The sequence below is a fragment of the Momordica charantia genome (assembly GCF_013281855.1).
Source record: "Momordica charantia cultivar OHB3-1 chromosome 11 unlocalized genomic scaffold, Mcharantia_2.0 BLBB01000011.1, whole genome shotgun sequence".
Taxonomy (NCBI): domain Eukaryota; kingdom Viridiplantae; phylum Streptophyta; class Magnoliopsida; order Cucurbitales; family Cucurbitaceae; genus Momordica; species Momordica charantia.
Window position 1 is genome coordinate 21,627,327 of NW_028275159.1, and position 17,206 is coordinate 21,644,532.

At 37.4% G+C, this 17,206-nt stretch overlaps 2 long non-coding RNA genes across 2 annotated transcripts; one reads left to right on the plus strand and one right to left on the minus strand.

Moving 5' to 3' along the window:
- Positions 1–874: 874 nt before the first annotated feature.
- Positions 875–2,937, minus strand: LOC111012117 (uncharacterized). The gene is made up of 2 exons (XR_002601493.2): positions 2,298–2,937; positions 875–1,104 (listed from the first exon to the last, which is right to left on the minus strand). It is a non-coding gene; the product is annotated as an uncharacterized LOC111012117 (long non-coding RNA).
- A 4,966-nt stretch (positions 2,938–7,903) lies between these two features.
- Positions 7,904–10,459, plus strand: LOC148208318 (uncharacterized). The gene is made up of 2 exons (XR_015788727.1): positions 7,904–8,332; positions 10,133–10,459. It is a non-coding gene; the product is annotated as an uncharacterized LOC148208318 (long non-coding RNA).
- Positions 10,460–17,206: the final 6,747 nt, after the last annotated feature.

A 17,206-nucleotide genomic window follows, 5' to 3' on the forward strand; every position in this document is an offset into this window, starting at 1 on the left:
ACCATTGTCCTTAACAGTTTGTATCAAAATGAAACTCAATTCAATGGAACCCTAGTGTTTTCTCTTCATTTTATCTCCTTCCCTATTAAGGAGGAAGCTGACGGAGAGGATTATTCGATTGAGTTGTGATGAACATGGGTTAAACAAGTGGGTGTTCCTTGTCTCGCTGTAGGTATTTGTATTGGAATTTGCCTCGATTGTTGTTGGAATTGACATTGGTATTTTTGGAATTCGTTTTGGTTTTGACATTGGTATTGATTGATGGAATTTGATTTGATTTTGGTTTTGAAATTGATTTTGAGTTTGACATTGGATTTGGTTTTAGTTTGACATTGACATTGATATTCGTAGTTTTGGTTTTATTTTAGAATTGGTTTTTGGATTTGACATCGGCATTCGTGACATCCGCATTGGAATAAGCATCTGAGTTATTGGTTTCAACATTGGTTTTGGCATAAACTCACATCATTGGTTTTGAGGGGATGTTAGATTATATTATTAGATTATGATTATGTTATTTGAATGAGGTATAATTCAGATTATATTGTTTGAATTATAATTTGAGATTAGATCGATCACTATTTTATGAGTATAAATAGGTTATTAGGTTTGTATCAAAATCAAATTCCTGGTGTTGATGTATTCTCTTTCTTTTTTCTCTCCTCCCCTAAAATTATCAAACATGACTATCACATGTCAAATTATGATTAGTCCGCTTGTTCATGTTATGAAGCCATGTATGATGTTTTCTCCGAATCTTCTTTTGGCCAAACTTCTTTATTTTGACTCCAATTATTGGAATGATTCAAAAGACGTTAGAATTTTCTTTCGATCTCTAAAGTTATGGTGACCTCAAAATACCAAAATCTGTTAGGATTGGTGGAGTCAAAATGACGTATGAACGAGCTAGGGATGAGCCACGATCAAGCCGAGACGCGTCGGGAACGAAGCAGGATGAAAACAGGAGAAAGCAGATGCTGCAGGCCAGGGGGCCGAAAGTGCAGTGCCGCGGCACTGTCCTGGTGGGTGCACAAGGGCGTATGAATGGAAGACTGGACGTAGCCCTCAGTGGTGAACCAGTATAAAAATCTGCTGGATATTTTTCTGTGGAAGGGAAAATTATACAAGTCCGTGAATTTCCAAAAAAATCATCATTAAATCAAAAATGTTTTATGAACAAAATACATAGTTTGATTTGAAGCCGATTTTAAGTTTATGCCGGGTAAAAGATAATTCTAACTACGAAGTATGTTTGTTAATAGAAAGTTATTTATGCAATATTCTCCTGGAGTTCAACTTGTTAACTGACTTTCGAAATTATCTTGGATTGTCTCGTCTTTGAAGGAAAAGATTAGTCATTTCTTAAAGACAAGATTTGGAAGGTAATGCAAAGGATGGAAGATGAGTTTCTTTTCTTCTGGGAGGGGTTGAAGAAGGTCCTAATCAAGAGTGTTGGTCAAACTATCCCTCCCTATGCCATGAGTATTTCTTGTCTTCTAAAAGGTTTATGTGACAATATTTTTTGAATATTTCTCGATTATGGTGGGGTACAACAAATGAGCACAAAAATATTCATTGGATAAGTTATTGGTAGAGAATGTGCTTGCCTAAATAGCTAGGAGAACTAAACTTTCGCGGCCTCAAAGGTTTTAACAAAGCTTTAATTGCTAAACAAGTTTGATGTTTGATGTTCCTTCAGAATCCAAAACTTATTAACCTCGAGAGTTTTGCAAGCAAAGTACTTTTTCAAATTCTACTCTCTTTGAAGTGGATGCTACAACCCAATCTTCCTATTTTTGGAAAAGTTTCCTAAAGGACCATGACCTTCTCATCCAAAGTTTATGTGAAAAAGAGTTGGAAATGGTGAAACTACTAGATGTTTGCGGATCCTTGAGTTCTAAGAGAGCGTTCTTTTTGCTGTTTCATAAGTCCGCCTTCTATTCATTGATCTCAGATCTTATACATCCTAGAGGAGTTTGGAACATTCAACATCTTACATCAGTTCTCTGCCCAGATGATGTCGAACTAGCTCTTAAAATTCCTCTAAGTTCCCTAAACCTTACGGACAAATGGCAATGACGTTATGATAAGCGGGGTATTTTCAGTGTTGAAAGCACCTACAAACTCTTTATGAACCCGAATATTATTCCTCATCCCAACAGTTCTAATCGGTAAATTGTGGCAAACTACATGACATCTTGACATCCAAACAAAAATCAAAATTTTCTTATGGAGGACTAATCACAAATGTTCGCCTACTATGCATAACTTACATAGGAAAGGATTGGATGTCTTACCCTTTGTCTTTGCTGCCACTCGAAGTTTGAGACTCTGATCCATGCCCTTTTTGAGGTAAACGCTTTAAGCATATCCAGAGACTTGTTCTTCCTACTTCTCCCCCTCCTTCAACACCGCACGCAACTTTTTTAAACCACTAGGAGATGCTTTTGAATGCTCGAAGAAAAGAAAAGCTTGAAATTGTTGCCAACATTTGTTTGTCGATTTGGAAGGATTGAGACCAAATCTTAGGGCTCGCCTCCTGTTGGTTTGTTCCCATTGAACACAGATGCCTCTTGCAATGGAGACCGAGGCACTAGTTTGAGTATTTATGGTTTTATTAAGGCATCGCCTTCCGTTTCCATTCAGATTCCATACCCTCTGTTTCTGGCTGAACTCCTTGCTATCCTTGAAGGTATCTGACTGGTGCACTTTGTAATTTGTTCGCGCTTAATCGTTGAGTTGAACTCTCTTGATGCAATTTGTCTTTTTCGAGGAGATTCAAAAACTTTGGGTGCTGATGGAGTCTGGCTTCACGACATTCAACTTCTTTCCATTATTTTTGAGTCATGCTCATTTGTGCATGTTTATCGATCATTGAATAAGCCTGCAGATGGCCTATTGAAGAGCTCTTTTCATCCTCGTATCTCCCTTTCTCGGCTTAGTGACATTCCCTTTTGGCTATTAAGCCTTGTGGAGGATATTACCTCTTCAATGCTTGTCCACGTGGCCAATTTTTCTTAATGGAAAGTTCCTCATACTCTTTAAAATATATATGCACACACATATATAATATACACACATATATATATATATATATATTAATTAAGATAAAATAAAAAAATGAATAGAGAGAAAATTGCCTCCTTTTTATTTTGTGCTCAAATAAATGTAGTGGTTAAAAAAGGGAGGAGGAAAAGAAAGTTTCTTTTGGTACAACCTTTTTCAAGTCACATTAACGTATAGTTGGAGTCATAATTTCTATAGGAAAGAAAAGTTGGAGTCATAATTAGCTAAAAAATTATGACAATGAAAATCACTCCATCAACATTTATTAAAAATCATTTATTTTCTCTAAAGTATAAACTTTTAATAATGGACATATCTACATCTATATATATATATATATATATATATAATATATATGAAAGTGTGGAGGTGGAAGAAATTTTTTTTAGACAACACTACCTTTAACATTTTATTAAATATCATGTATATCCCTTTTTACTCCATTGTCGGCAGCTTTTGATTTCATTCATTTGTTTATTTTTTTTATTGTTAAATACTTCTATAGGTTATAAACATTACCCACGAGTGCTTTCACTAATTTTTTTACTTTTTTTTAATAGATATTAAACATGTTGTGATTTCATTTTTTTTAATTAATAAAACACTGCTTTCATTTTTTTCTTTCTTTCTTTTTAAACACTTCTATGTTGTGAGTTCATAATTTTTTTTTCACTTTTTTTTAACACTGTAATAGATATTAAATATTGCCTGAAGTTTTAATTTCATAATTTTTTTTAATATTTCGGTGGATATTAAACATTTTTAAACTACTTTGTTTTTTTGAAATTCTATTTGCATTTTCATTTTGTTCTACATTTAAAAAATTAGAATATGAAAAATTATCTCATCATTATTTAATAATGTTTAATTATAGAATATTATAGAAGTTGTAGAATATAAAAGTAGAAAGCAATCTATAAAATAAAATAAAAAAAAAAGAAAAAAGACTCATTCTTAACCCCTTTCATTATCCACATCCACTATTCAATCTACCCAACCTCATTTCTTTATAAAATTCATACAAAAGCTTTTCATTTTCCCCAATTTTGACATTTAAAAGAAACTTCGCAAACTTCATCCCTTTGTCGGGAAATTCTAATTTTATTAAATTCTTGACTTTTTTTTTTAATTTTAACACTTCTATATAATTAAACATGTTTAATTGGACTGTGTCTTGAAATTCTATTTACATTCATTTTATTTTGTATTTAAAAAGTTAGGATGTGAAAAATTCTCTCATCATTATTTAATAGTGTTTGTCTCTTGAAATTCTATTAGCATTGATTTTTCCATAGGAAAGATTTTTACATCATTATTTAATAATGTTTAATTATAAATATTAAAAGCGGTGGGATCTCAAAATTTTTAAACTTCTTCATCCCTTTCAACTTTCAACTATAAAAAGAACTCTCTTCCATCTATTTCTAACACAATAGCTTGAGATTGGTTTCGATTTCTTTTTTTCTTATTCTTATTCTCCTTCTACTTTTATTTTATTATTATTGTTTTGACTTTTATCTCTCATAACAACGTTGTTTGTAGTCTTGAACATTGGTGAAAGGTAAACATACTTACACAATTTATTAGAATATCATAATTGATCATATTTAAATATTAAAAAATTTGCTTATTATAAATATATTTATTTTAATAGAGGAATAATGTTTTTTTTTAACCAAAGAATAATAATGTTTTTAAACATCTAGAGATCTTTAACATTCTTTTACTTGATATTCTCACACTGCCCGCATTTCAGTTATAATATACATGTATGTTTATTGATTTTATGAAAAAGATTTCCATTAATAGTGTTTAATTAAAGAATATTAAAAAAGTTTAGAATCTCAACATTTTTAAAACCTCTTCCGTCCTTTCCTTCCTTTCAACCAATCATTTCCAACACACAATTATTTGAGGTTTGTTTGTTTCTTCTTCTTCAACTTTTATTTTATTATTGTTTTTACTTTTCTATTTTTAATTTTTAAGATTTCTTAATTACTGCACTAGATTACATTCAGTTTTTCAGAATAACGTTATTTAGTGGTCTTTTCTTTTTTACTGCAACAAGTGGGAGTGGAGAATTTGAACTCACGACCTCTTAGTCGGAGGTGTCAATTACCACTGAGCTCATGTGTTGACCGTTGTTCATTGGTCATGAACTTTGGTAAAAGGTAAATATATACACACATATAATTCATTACAATATAATTGATCATGTTTGAGTATGAAAAGATTTGTTTATTAAAAACATGTTTATTTAAAGTAATTATAATAACAACTATTCACTTAGATTAAAAAATTAAAGTACATCGTGGAAAGCATGTGCTAAGATACTAGTTTAAAGAAAATGATAAATATAAAATAAATTATAAGTATATCAATGGTTACATTTGCTAAACCGTAAAAATATGCTACATTTTTAAAGCCTAAAAATATGCTACATCATCCTCTATGATTATTTTTGTTGAGGTAGAAATTCTATTTTAGTTGGATGATCAAATTAGTACCGATCTTCTTCAATAAAGAAATTCGATCGAACATGTAAAATAGAATTACATCATGGGTGTGTACTAGCAATACACGCCAGTTGAATTACTTTTACCATTTGAATTCCTTTTATCTAAGGAAGATAAGATATCCTGATATAACCTTGGTATGGTATATTTCAAGAAGATGTCGTATTCAAAAGAAAAAGATATCCTGAACATCTTAGGATCTTCCCTCTATAAATAGAAGGGAAATACTTATAATTGAAGGTATGCTATGAAACTCTATTCTTTGTTACGCTTCACATAAAACTCCAATTTTGATTTAAGCATCAGAGTGTGTGTGGCTAGCATCACACCGAGGTGTAATCCTTTTATTTTGTAGGTTTCGTCGATTCATTTTATTCGTGAAGATTGATGCAAATATCAACAACTGTGTTTGAATGAAGCGTATCAATAATTAGGATTTTGTAGGGTTCCTTAAACATGAGATTTCTCTCTCTATTTATTGAAGAGGAAAACTGTATATTCCTTAGTCATGGACTTGTTTATTGAATTCCTTAAATCTAGGGAACTTGTATTCGCGAGTTCGATTAATCAATAATTGAGGAAATCATTGTACTGATCATGAATGCCATTGGATCTCGACCTAAACTAGTTTGGTTAATTCGTTTGCCTCCTGCCCTTGGGTTGACCAACCAGATAGTGAGTAGCAGCTCTTGTGTTGGTTAGCCTAAAGGTAGATTGGCCTTGGCTCAATCAGCCCATAGGACTTAGTCCTTTGGTCCTAGCCTGCCTGTGGATCTCAACCTTTAGTGTATGACTAATGAGCTAGTCGACTTAATAGACCTTAGTCTTTGAGGTCTTGTTCAGGGGATCCATTGATTTAAATTCCTGTCTTAGACTTGTGGGACTTGTTGGTGGTCAAAATCAGATTGAACACGTGTAAGCATTTATTTGGAGTCATCAGAAGACATAAAAGGGACCCTCGGTACCCACTAACCTGACCCGTACCGAGTTGATATGAAGTAAAGATATCAACCGACTTGAGGAACCCGACTTCAGGTCCAACCCCTGACCTAGGGGGCCCGACAGCCATAACCCCCAGTCGGAATAGACCTAACTGCCTTGTCTCCCCCACCTGCCTATATTAAAGGGACACTTCATCTAAGTTTTAGGTATGCTATTTCCTCTGAGAACGACCTAATACAACTCGATGTCGCAACTGACTTGGGCGTTAGAGTGTTTGTTTCCTATGCAGGTTCATTTAGGATCATTTTGGCAGCTTGTCTATGTCAACTTGTGACCGACTTGTGAGCTCGACGGAAAACAACATTAACATTTGGCACCGTCTGTGGGAACTGACATATAAAGCTTTTTGTAACTCTACAATGGCTTAAGGCAACGGTTCCCATTCCAGAAACAATGGAGATGAAGATCCCAACCTGCCAAATGGCAAGCCTGGGAAGGAGGTGGATCGATCTCCACTCTCGAGAAAACCTAAGACACAAGCTCATGCTCGCAAGACGAAACCAGTTCCGATACGAGCAGTCCTAGAGAGACTACAGATGCAGTTCCGACCAGCTCAAGAGAGAGCTGGTTAGTGAATCGAAAGGAGACTTGAAGAAGGCCGGTAAACCGACCTCCGAAGATTACAAATCGAAGGAACCTCCGTTTGTCCAGGCCATCCTGGATGCACCTATTTATCAGAAGAGTCGTTTGCCGACCTTCGACAAGTACAACGGGACAAAGGATCCAATTGAGCATGTCGAGACTTATGAATCCATAGTGGACTTCTACGCCTATTCAGACACGATGAAATGTAGAGCATGTTTTATTACTCTGCAAGGACCAACAAGAAAGTGGTTCCGTTTGCTGGCCTTATCCTCAGTTGCGAGCTGGAAGCAGTTGAGGAAAGTCTTTGTGGCACAGTTCGCAACCCACAGAGATGCGAAACATTCAGACACGTATCTTGTAACGCCCCGCGTTACTCAGGTTAGGTTACTCTCGAGTCTCGGGGCTTCTTTTCTTAGAAATCTTTTTAATTTAATTTAAATGTTTCATTTAATTTTATTTTGAGCTGCTACGAAAATTGTTGTGATTTATTGACGTGTATGTACTCATTTAATTATTGTTTAACGAGGAGTCCACTTCTTTGGCTTTTGTCCTAGGTCGTTGGACCAATTACTTAATTCTATTATGGGATATAATTAGACTTAAGGAGGTTGGAAATAGGATTCTAATTTTTTGTTTGTGGGCTTTGTTTTGTTTTAACAAAAAGTAATTGGGTAAGTGAGCCTTATTTTAAAAAAAACAAAAGAGAGGTAAAGGGGAAAACCCTAGCCCAAGTGGGTTTTTGTTTTAAAACAAAAGAAAAGGGAAGAGAAAACCCTAGCCCCCAAAACCCACATTCTTCGTGATACACCCCCCTCTGCCCCGTTTTCCTTCTTCCGTCATTCCTTCCATCGCCGATCCACTCTTCAGCGGCGCCCATCTCCGGTGGACGGTAGCAGGCAGCGCAACTCGGGCAGCAGCAGGCACGCAGCTCCGGGCAGCAGCGGCGCGTGGCATCGAACGGCGTCGGACGCACAGCTTCGGGCAGGAGCAACGTGCGCGCGGTGTTGGGCAGCAGCAGCAGCGGCTGGGGTGCGGCGTGGGTGCGGTTCCGGGGGCGTTTTCCGGCGACGCATCCCCCCCTCACGAGCGTGTTCGGTCTCCCTTGGTGGTAGGAAATCGCGGCGCAGGTCCTTGCTGCACACGGCGTAGTGGGTATCGATTTGGTGAGTTTTTGTTGATAAAATAGCTTGGACAGCAGCAGTTTTTGCTTTCGGTGCCTACCCATAACCATTAGAAGCTCGTTTTACGCAACCCACATTTATTCGAGTTAGGTCGGAGTTACCCGCACCTAGACGAAGGCGATTTTTACGATAACGGACGTTGCAAGATCCCTTATATTGAATTTTGTTGGCTGGAAATTTTGTGTTAATTATTTCTATTTGTCTATTGTTGATTAGGTGTTGAATTGACGCAAGATCTAGGAGCATAGTAGTGTGTAAGTAGCACCAGGGGGCGAGTGCGTGCGTTATTGAATGTTAATGGAATGGTTGTGTGCTGATTTTTGTTAGAATAGTTTACTTCGTGTGTATAGAAATTGTTAGTTTTGGTTTTGTGAACGCCTAGTGATTGTTGTTGAGTTACATGTCACTAATTCTATTGTTAGATATTATGAGCATGCATGGTTACTTGTCATTGAATGTGACTGGTCAATTCTGATTATTATGGTTGGGAGAATTTGATCTATGACGTTTGGAAACATGTTGGCATGAAATACATATGCTGATTGTATGTTATTTAGTTTTATGTTGTTTAGTTGGAAGTTGTTGGGTTGTGTTTTGTTTCGTACGTCTAAAAGTATGCTGAACAATTGTGTTGTGACTTGGAATGTGGGTGACTTTAGAAATTCATATTTTGATTGTATGTTATTTAGTTTTATGTTGTTTAGTTGGAAGTTGTTGGGTTGTGTTTTGTTTCGTACGTCTAAAAGTATGCTGAACAATTGTGTTGTGACTTGGAATGTGGGTGACTTTAGAAATTCATATTTTGATTGTATGTTATTTAGTTTTATGTTGTTTAGTTGGAAGCTGTTGGGTAGTGTTTTGTTTCGTACGTCTAAAATTATACTGAACAATTGTGTTGTGACTTGGAATGTGGGTAACTTTCAAGTTGTCTTGGAAGGGTTAGTGGGAGTTGACTAGAATGATGGGGTAGGTTAACTGCTGTTATCATGTGGGTTGTCGGAAGTGAAAACGCATGGTAGTCGTTGGGATACACAAGGCCTTGTAGAGGATGATTTGAGGGTTATGTGGTAAAGTTTTAGCGATTGACTTACCTTGTAATGAAAGTGGATGTACCGATGTTGTGGCCTCGTGGGCAATGGACAAGGCGGTGAAGTCCCTACTGGATGTCAAGGCTCCGAGGGTAAAAGGCCTTGGGGATAAATGACAAGGCCGGATACCAAGTTTTCCATAAAGGAGTATTGAGATCTTGGGGATAAATGTCAAGGACCAATACGCTGGTAGCCATCGGTACCTTGGGGATAAACGACAAGGCTGAATATCAAGTTCTGTAGAGGAGTATTGGGGTCTTGGGGATAAATGTCAAGAACCAATACGCCGAGTAGTCATCGGTACCTTGGGGATAAATGTCAAGGACTGGTGCGCGTTCAAGGCCTTGGGGATAAATGGCAAGGTCGAACGCTAAGCTTTTGTAGAGGGAGGTCGGTATCTTGGGGATAAATGTCAAGGGCCGATACACCTCGAAGAGTTAGACTTGGAGTACTAAGGTAAATGGTAGAACAAATTAGGTTAGTGGGTCGTGTAGTCGAAGTCTTGGGAGTTCGGGTGTTTGGATGCTTATATGGTAATGTTAATCTACTGTTATCATCTCCTGTTGCCATGTTGTTTGTTTTGCTATTGTGTTTGATGTCACTGTGATTACGAGCATGCTGTTGTGATTAGTTAGGGAGGGCTACTTACGGAGTATTTTATATACTCACCCCCCCTCTACCTTAATTGTTTCAGGTGCGAACAGGGCCCCCGACCGTGGTGATGACGTGAAGGAGGTTTGACCGAGGAGGTATCACTAGTTGTGTTGGCTAGGATGGCGGAAACTGCCGTTCATTGCAAGTAGCGTGAGAAACTTATAGTTAGAGGTGTACTAGACATCGGGTTGACTCACAGAACGTTTTCTTTTTCTTTAGTCATTCTTAGTTGGCAAACTAATGTCTTCCGATTATTGTTAATATTCGAGCCACTGATGCACTCTAGATTACTGGACTAAATGATTGTTTTTTTTTTATTTTTTGTATGGGATTGCTAGCCATTGAGGCGGGCACGAACTTGTCGGAATTGATTGTGTTGTGAGTCTTTGATTATCTTTAAGGTAACTGTTTCACGTCTTTGTATTGAAGGGTGAAGGGACAGGGGAATGATCGTATTATTTCAATATTTCAGGATGTATTTTCGAGGGCATTACACTTTAGGTTGCCCTTAATGGGAGGGGGGAAGTGAATAGGTAATATAGTGACGTCATCTCGTCAAGTAGTGAAATTTTGGGGGCGTCACATATCTCTTCTTAATTCGATAGAAGCCTCAAGAATGAATCAGGGATTATATTAAAAGGTTCCTATCAGAACAGATCGAGGTAGAAAATTGCATCGACCTGCTAGCGCGGTTTGCCTTTTGCAACGGTGTGACTAATGAGAAGCTTAGCTGGTCACTGGCAAAGAAGCTCAAACTGACCTTGAAGGGTTGCTTAGATCGAGCAACCAAGTTTATCTAAGTAGACGACATCATAATGTCTAAAGATGATAAATACCAAAAGAAGGGCTCTCCATCAAAGTCCTAGAAGAAGAAAACGAGAAGAGGAATAATAGTAATAATGGTAACAATGGCAGAAACTCATTCTGCCGCCCAAACTACAACCAACAAGATAACCAGAGAAGCAGCAAGCCTCAGAGGTTCAACTCGTTCACCCAACTTAGGATACCTTTGTCTAAGATCCTGGCAAGTATCCAGGACACAAAAATCGAACTGCTGACTGATCCCAGACCGATACGACAAGATCCCGAACATCAGGCTAAGTTCAGTTCGATTCCACTAGAACCATATGCACTACATTTCAGACTGCTATGACTTGAAGCAGCAGATAGAAGGGCTGATTCGATAAGGCTACTTCAAGAAGTATATATGTAGCCAGAAAGGATCGAGACGACATCTCAAAACCCTCTAGCAGCAAGAATGAAGAGAAGAAAGAGAGAGGTCGAGGACCTACCAAGCGGTAAAGACCGACCTCCCGTATCAACACCATTCACGAGATACCAAGTGGTGGCCAGTCAAGCCATAAGCGCAAGGAGCTAGCTAGAGAGGCTAGACATGAAGTGTGCTCGATCCAACCGAAGTCGGAAGCCTACCCAATGACATTCTTGAATGCCGACCTACAAGGTGCTCACCTACCTCACAACAATTCGCTGGTTGTTGCCCCCCAGATAGACCACATTACATTGTGTCGAGTTCTTATCAATGGTGGAGCATTCGCCAACATCCCTTCTCTGTTAACCTATAAGGCGTTGGGATAAGGGTGAGCTTAGTTGAAGAAAAGCCCAACACCGCTGATCGGATTCTCTAGGGAGAGCATGATTCCTAAGGGTTGTATCAAGCTCCCCATCTCGCTCGGTGAAGGAAAGACTCAGGTGACCTGGGTGGCTGAGTTCGTGGTGATTGATGGTTGATCAGCATACAATTCCATCTTTGGCCGACCTATTCTACATGCCCTGGGTGGCTGAGTTTAGTGCGAGAGCAAAAAAATTTGAAAGCATGAAAAATGAAGACCTAAGGGGGTGCCCTTTATATAGGATTCTAAAAGCAATCCTAACTGTCCATATACCGGACATTGAATGGTCTAGATTGTACCTTGAAGCATGGAAAAACCATGCATGTAGCTCCATTGTCAGAGCGATGCTCCACATTCTGTCAGAACGGTCAACTCAGCTCGCACCCAAATAGGTCATCACAGAAAATTATTTTCTTAACTCTTATCTACCAAACGACATCTCGACTTTGCCAGAGAGGGGATCAATGTTGGTGGTCAAAATCAGATTAGACATGTGTAAGCATCTATTTAGTTTGGAGTTATCAAAAGGCAGAAAATGGACGCGATCGGTACCCGCCGACCTGACCCGTACTGAGCTGATATGAAGTAAAGATATCAACCGACCCATGGAACCAAACCTCAGGTTCGACCACTGACTTGAGAGAACTGACAGCCATAACTGCTGGTCGGAATGGTCCCAATGGCCTTGTCTCCCCTGCCTGCCCATAAAAGGGACACTTCATCCAAGTCTCAGGTACACTATTTCCTTTGAGAACGACCTAATACAGCTCGAGCTAGCAACTGACTTGAGCGTTGGAGTGTTTGTTCCTTGTGCAAGTTCATTTGGGATCATTTTGACAACTCGTCCACATTAGCTCGAGATCGATCTGTGAGCTCGGCGGAAAACAACATCAACAGAACTTATGCTCATGATTGGTAAATATTTTAGAAAATTATGTTAGTCATTAATTGTCATTCTTTAAACATATATGGTCCAAATATTTATTAAGCATGTATTTAAACAAGTAAATAAAACAATAATATAAAAAAAAAAAGACTTCATTTTTATTTGGCACTAATTAACCCAATAAATTCATTTCACCATTTCGATACTTCATTAATTTAAACCATAAGGAGAAAACTAATATGGGGTAACTTGGATACTTTTTTGATGAGCGTGTATTTTATTGCAACACTTTTTTACTTTACACCAAAAGAAAGCGGAGATTTAGTGACGTATTATTAGCGACGCCTCTTTAAAAAGTCACAAAAACATATTATCAATAACGTCATCAAAATCAGTCGCTAAAAACATAAATTTCGGTGACACTATTTTGAAGTGGTGTTGCTACAGACACTTTAGCATGCGGTCGTGAAACCGTGTCGCTAATTAACTATTTCAGCAACACCGTTAGTGGAGTTGTTGAAACGTACTTTTAGCGGCTCGTATTAAATCGCATAGCTAAAATTTCCATTTTAGGTCACAGTCGCCGTGATTCTCTTCTCCCATTTCATGATTTCTCCCAACATTTTTTATTTCTCTTTGCCATGACCTCCACCATCTTCAACCATTTCATTTTCGTCGGTGCCCTAGTCCTCTCTTCATCCAATGTCGCCGCCGTCCACCGTGGGTATAATCGTTGTCGCTCGAATTGTTGTCGCACGCCCCGGATCTACACCGCGTCCTCTCCATCTTCAATGATTTCCTCTTTTCCAGCACTATAAGTCTTCTCTTCATCTGTTGTCATCGCCATCATCGTGGGTGTGGTGTTAGTTGCCGCCACCCCTATTGTTGTCTCAAACCCTTACGTGAAAGGTATTCACCGTTAATAAGTGAATTTTGCGTCTAGTAATTTAGGGTGTTTTTTTAGTTATTTGATGGTTTTTATGAACATTTTCTTTGGATCATTTAATTGTTTTCAGTATTTCTTTCTTTTGTAGGACTTGAGTTGAAGAAGAGGAGAAAAAGAGCAAATAAAGAAGTACAAGCGAGCCAAATTCCAGTGCATTGGGCGCCTAGGCGTCGAAAATTGACAAAATGACAGAATGTTTGGCGCCTAGGCGTTGATTTGCAGAATTTTGGACGCTTAGGTGCTATGAATGTTGAAGCGGTGATTTTACATGCACGCGTTTGGGTGCCTAGGAGCTGCAATTAGGGGCCTAAGCGCCGCCGACATAATTTTGTTAAATATTTCATTTAGCCGCAAACGAAAAGGAGGAAAAAAAACAGAGGAGAAGAGATGGTTTTAGAGAGAAAAGTTGGGATTTTGAGAAGATCTAAAGGAATCCAAAGAACGGAGGCTCGATAGATTGCCAGATTTGTTTTCTTTCTCTTCTTTTTTCTCTCCTTTTTTCTCTCCTTTAGCTTCAACTTCCTTCAATGATGTTGATTGAGATTTTTTTTTTTGGATTTAAACATGAACTAAATACATTTTCTAGGGCATTGATGTAGCATTTATCAAACTTTACTCTTCTATGTTATTTATTTGATTTTCTTTATAAACTTGTTGGTTGTGAGAATTTTTTTCTATTGTTAATGCATTGTTTAGATTTGGTCATTCTTTACATTGATTCATCGTCATAAATCGAGGTTGAGAAACAAGATTATTGACTAGATTTGAATAGTTCTCTCAAATTGAAGTAAGAGATAGAGATATACTTGTGAATTTTGTGGCATAGTTTTTTGGGTTTTACATGCTTAATTATTTGAATTGTTGGAGTAGTCATAGAGATATAGATATCCTACTTTTCAAAGAAAATCGCTATTGCTTGAGAAAGAATATCGAGTCAATAGGGTAGAATTAACCAACAACTAATATTTAGAAAAGTTTCGAATAAAGTAGTAGGAAGAGTTAAAGGGCGATATTGGTGAAGTCGTGCTCTATAATTTAATTCGCTTGAACTTACTCTTGATTCTTGATAGTTGTGTTATTTTCTTTTGTTATTGAACTAGTTTCTTTTAGAATTACTTCATTTCACCACCATTAAATGTTTGACATTTATATAAAATTGAAGTGGAGAATTTGGTAATGAGTAATTATTCATTTCTTGTGGAGACGATACTTTACTTACTTCTATATTAATTATGACGATTTGTACACTTGCGAATTCGGACAACAATCGCTGCCCCAAGTCTTTGAATTCTTTGATGTGGACGAAATTCTTGAATGCTTGAATTGAAAATCTAAATTGTGAATTTTGTTTATGCTTGAATTGAAGCTTTGATATTGTGTTTGAGTTTTAATAAGACTCAATGAGAATAATAGACTATTCTCATTAATTGATTAACGATACAATTGATCTCTTAAATACAGTAGACAAATAAGAGAAAGTAATAACTAACTAACCAAGCATATAACAGACTGACTAATGCTTATTATCCCAATACTCCCCCTCAATATGGGGAAAATTTTAATGTGACTCATCTTGGACAGTAGTGATTGTAGAACATGAGTAGACAATGCCTTAGTGAATGCATAAGCTAACTGGAAATGTGATCGAACCGGCAGAAGCCGAATAAATCCAAAGCCGACTTCTCTAGAACAAAATGACAGTCAAGTTCGATGTGTTTTGTACAAAACAGGATTTCAAGCAATATGAATAGCTACTTCATTTTCACAAAGTAGGAGAGCAAGGGGCTTGAAAGAAACTTGCAATTCCTATAAAAGATTGGTTAACCATATTAAATCACAAGTTGTAGTAGCTATCGCCTGATATTCGACCTCGGCAGAAGAACGGGAAATGATGGATTGCTTCTTAGCTTTCCAAGACACCATAGAATCGTCCAGAAAAATGCAAAATTCAGTAGTAGACTGCCAGGTATCGATTCAAGAGCCCCAATTTGCAACCAAAAAAAAAGCTCTTAATGGAAAAGGTGATGCAGATAAGAAATGATATAAGTACTCACCGATTATTAATCTTGCGAAAGAGTGGTTGTTGGGAAAATTTACTTACCAATAATATTTTCCTTTTCCATAGTTCGTCAGTGAAAAATAAGTCAACCACAACAATAAGAGAAAAATAGGGAAAGCACACTAGTTTACCTAAACTATAGGCTACCTTCAGTCTTTCGCAACAACAAGTTCTACTATGATATTGGGATAAATACAGTGGACAATACAATTTCTCAAATCTAAAGGCCTCAACAGAAACCACCTAGCTTCTAGGAACTACAACAATAGAATCCTAGGAAACAAGAATGAAAAACCTCACCAAACACCCACGAGAACAATTGTTGACAATGCACTACAACCTGGAGATCTCATCTTCTTATCTGCCAAATATTGCCACTACCACTGCCGCTGCTCTTTGGTTTGTGCGACGACACAGACTCACAAGACTGCCTACTTAAATCAATGTTGTTGTTCAACTCGACACAATTCCCTTTCGAGATACCCAAACATGAATACCCACAACTTTTGTTGCTAGATATCCAAGCAATTAAAACGAGTTCTAAACATGGTTAAGGACTCTATTCCTAAGTATCCACGAACCTACTAAAGAAAAGTAGTTAATCCACAAATAGAGTAATTCACAGTAACCATGTATCCGTCCAGATCATACAGAAGCTAACAAACTGAATAAAGTGGCCAACAATGTTTAGCAAGATGAAAGAATACACACAGCTCTATTTAACAACAAATAATATCAGCTATCATTTGTTCATAAGTTATAGCATGGAAATCTCCTCCAAAATGGGGTTTAGTTCATAAGGCATGAGGAAAACGAAATAGGTAAGCAAAAGATACAACCCATTCTGAGGAAGAAAACAAAATTGCAGACGAAAGATTCACCAACATGAAACACCAGTAGCTTCCTCCTCCTGTCGTCAGCTTCTTCCAAAAAATGGGGCGATTGTCTTCCTTGTCTTCAACTTCACGCAAGGAATGTTCTCTCTTAGGATCTGTTTGTGTCAGCTGGGTCTTCATTTCCTTTTTATATCAGGCTCTAATTTTAAGGTATCCAGTTGGAATTTGTATGGGCATGGTAAAAAATCCCCGTGTGGGACAATTACTGCACTGCGAACCCATGCTTCAGCATTTGACTGCTCTAGCTCCTTAGGCTTTGACTTAAAGATGCTTCACCAATTGTTCTATTGGTCCTGTGTTCTTCTCTTTACTTAGTCCTCAACTTTTTAATCTGTGGAAAAGAGCCAACAATAGAAGAAATAAGCAAGAACTTAAACTAAATCATCAAATAAAAGGGGTTTGAGCTTATAATTAAATTTCTACGTCCATTTCTTATTTCCATGAGCTAAATCAGAAACACAACATTATTATCTAGTACAAAATTACCCAAATAATTGCTATAATAACTCTCTTTTGGAGAGTTATCAGCCAATAACCACTACATCTCGGATCCCCTCACGAGTTTCCACCTATTTTCTACAAACTCACTTTTGTGGCATTCGTCATCCAGCTTCCCCGCTGATATCAAATTCATACTAAAATTGGGTACATACCTGACACCATGCAAAACTAATTCAGTCCCACTGTCAATTCTCA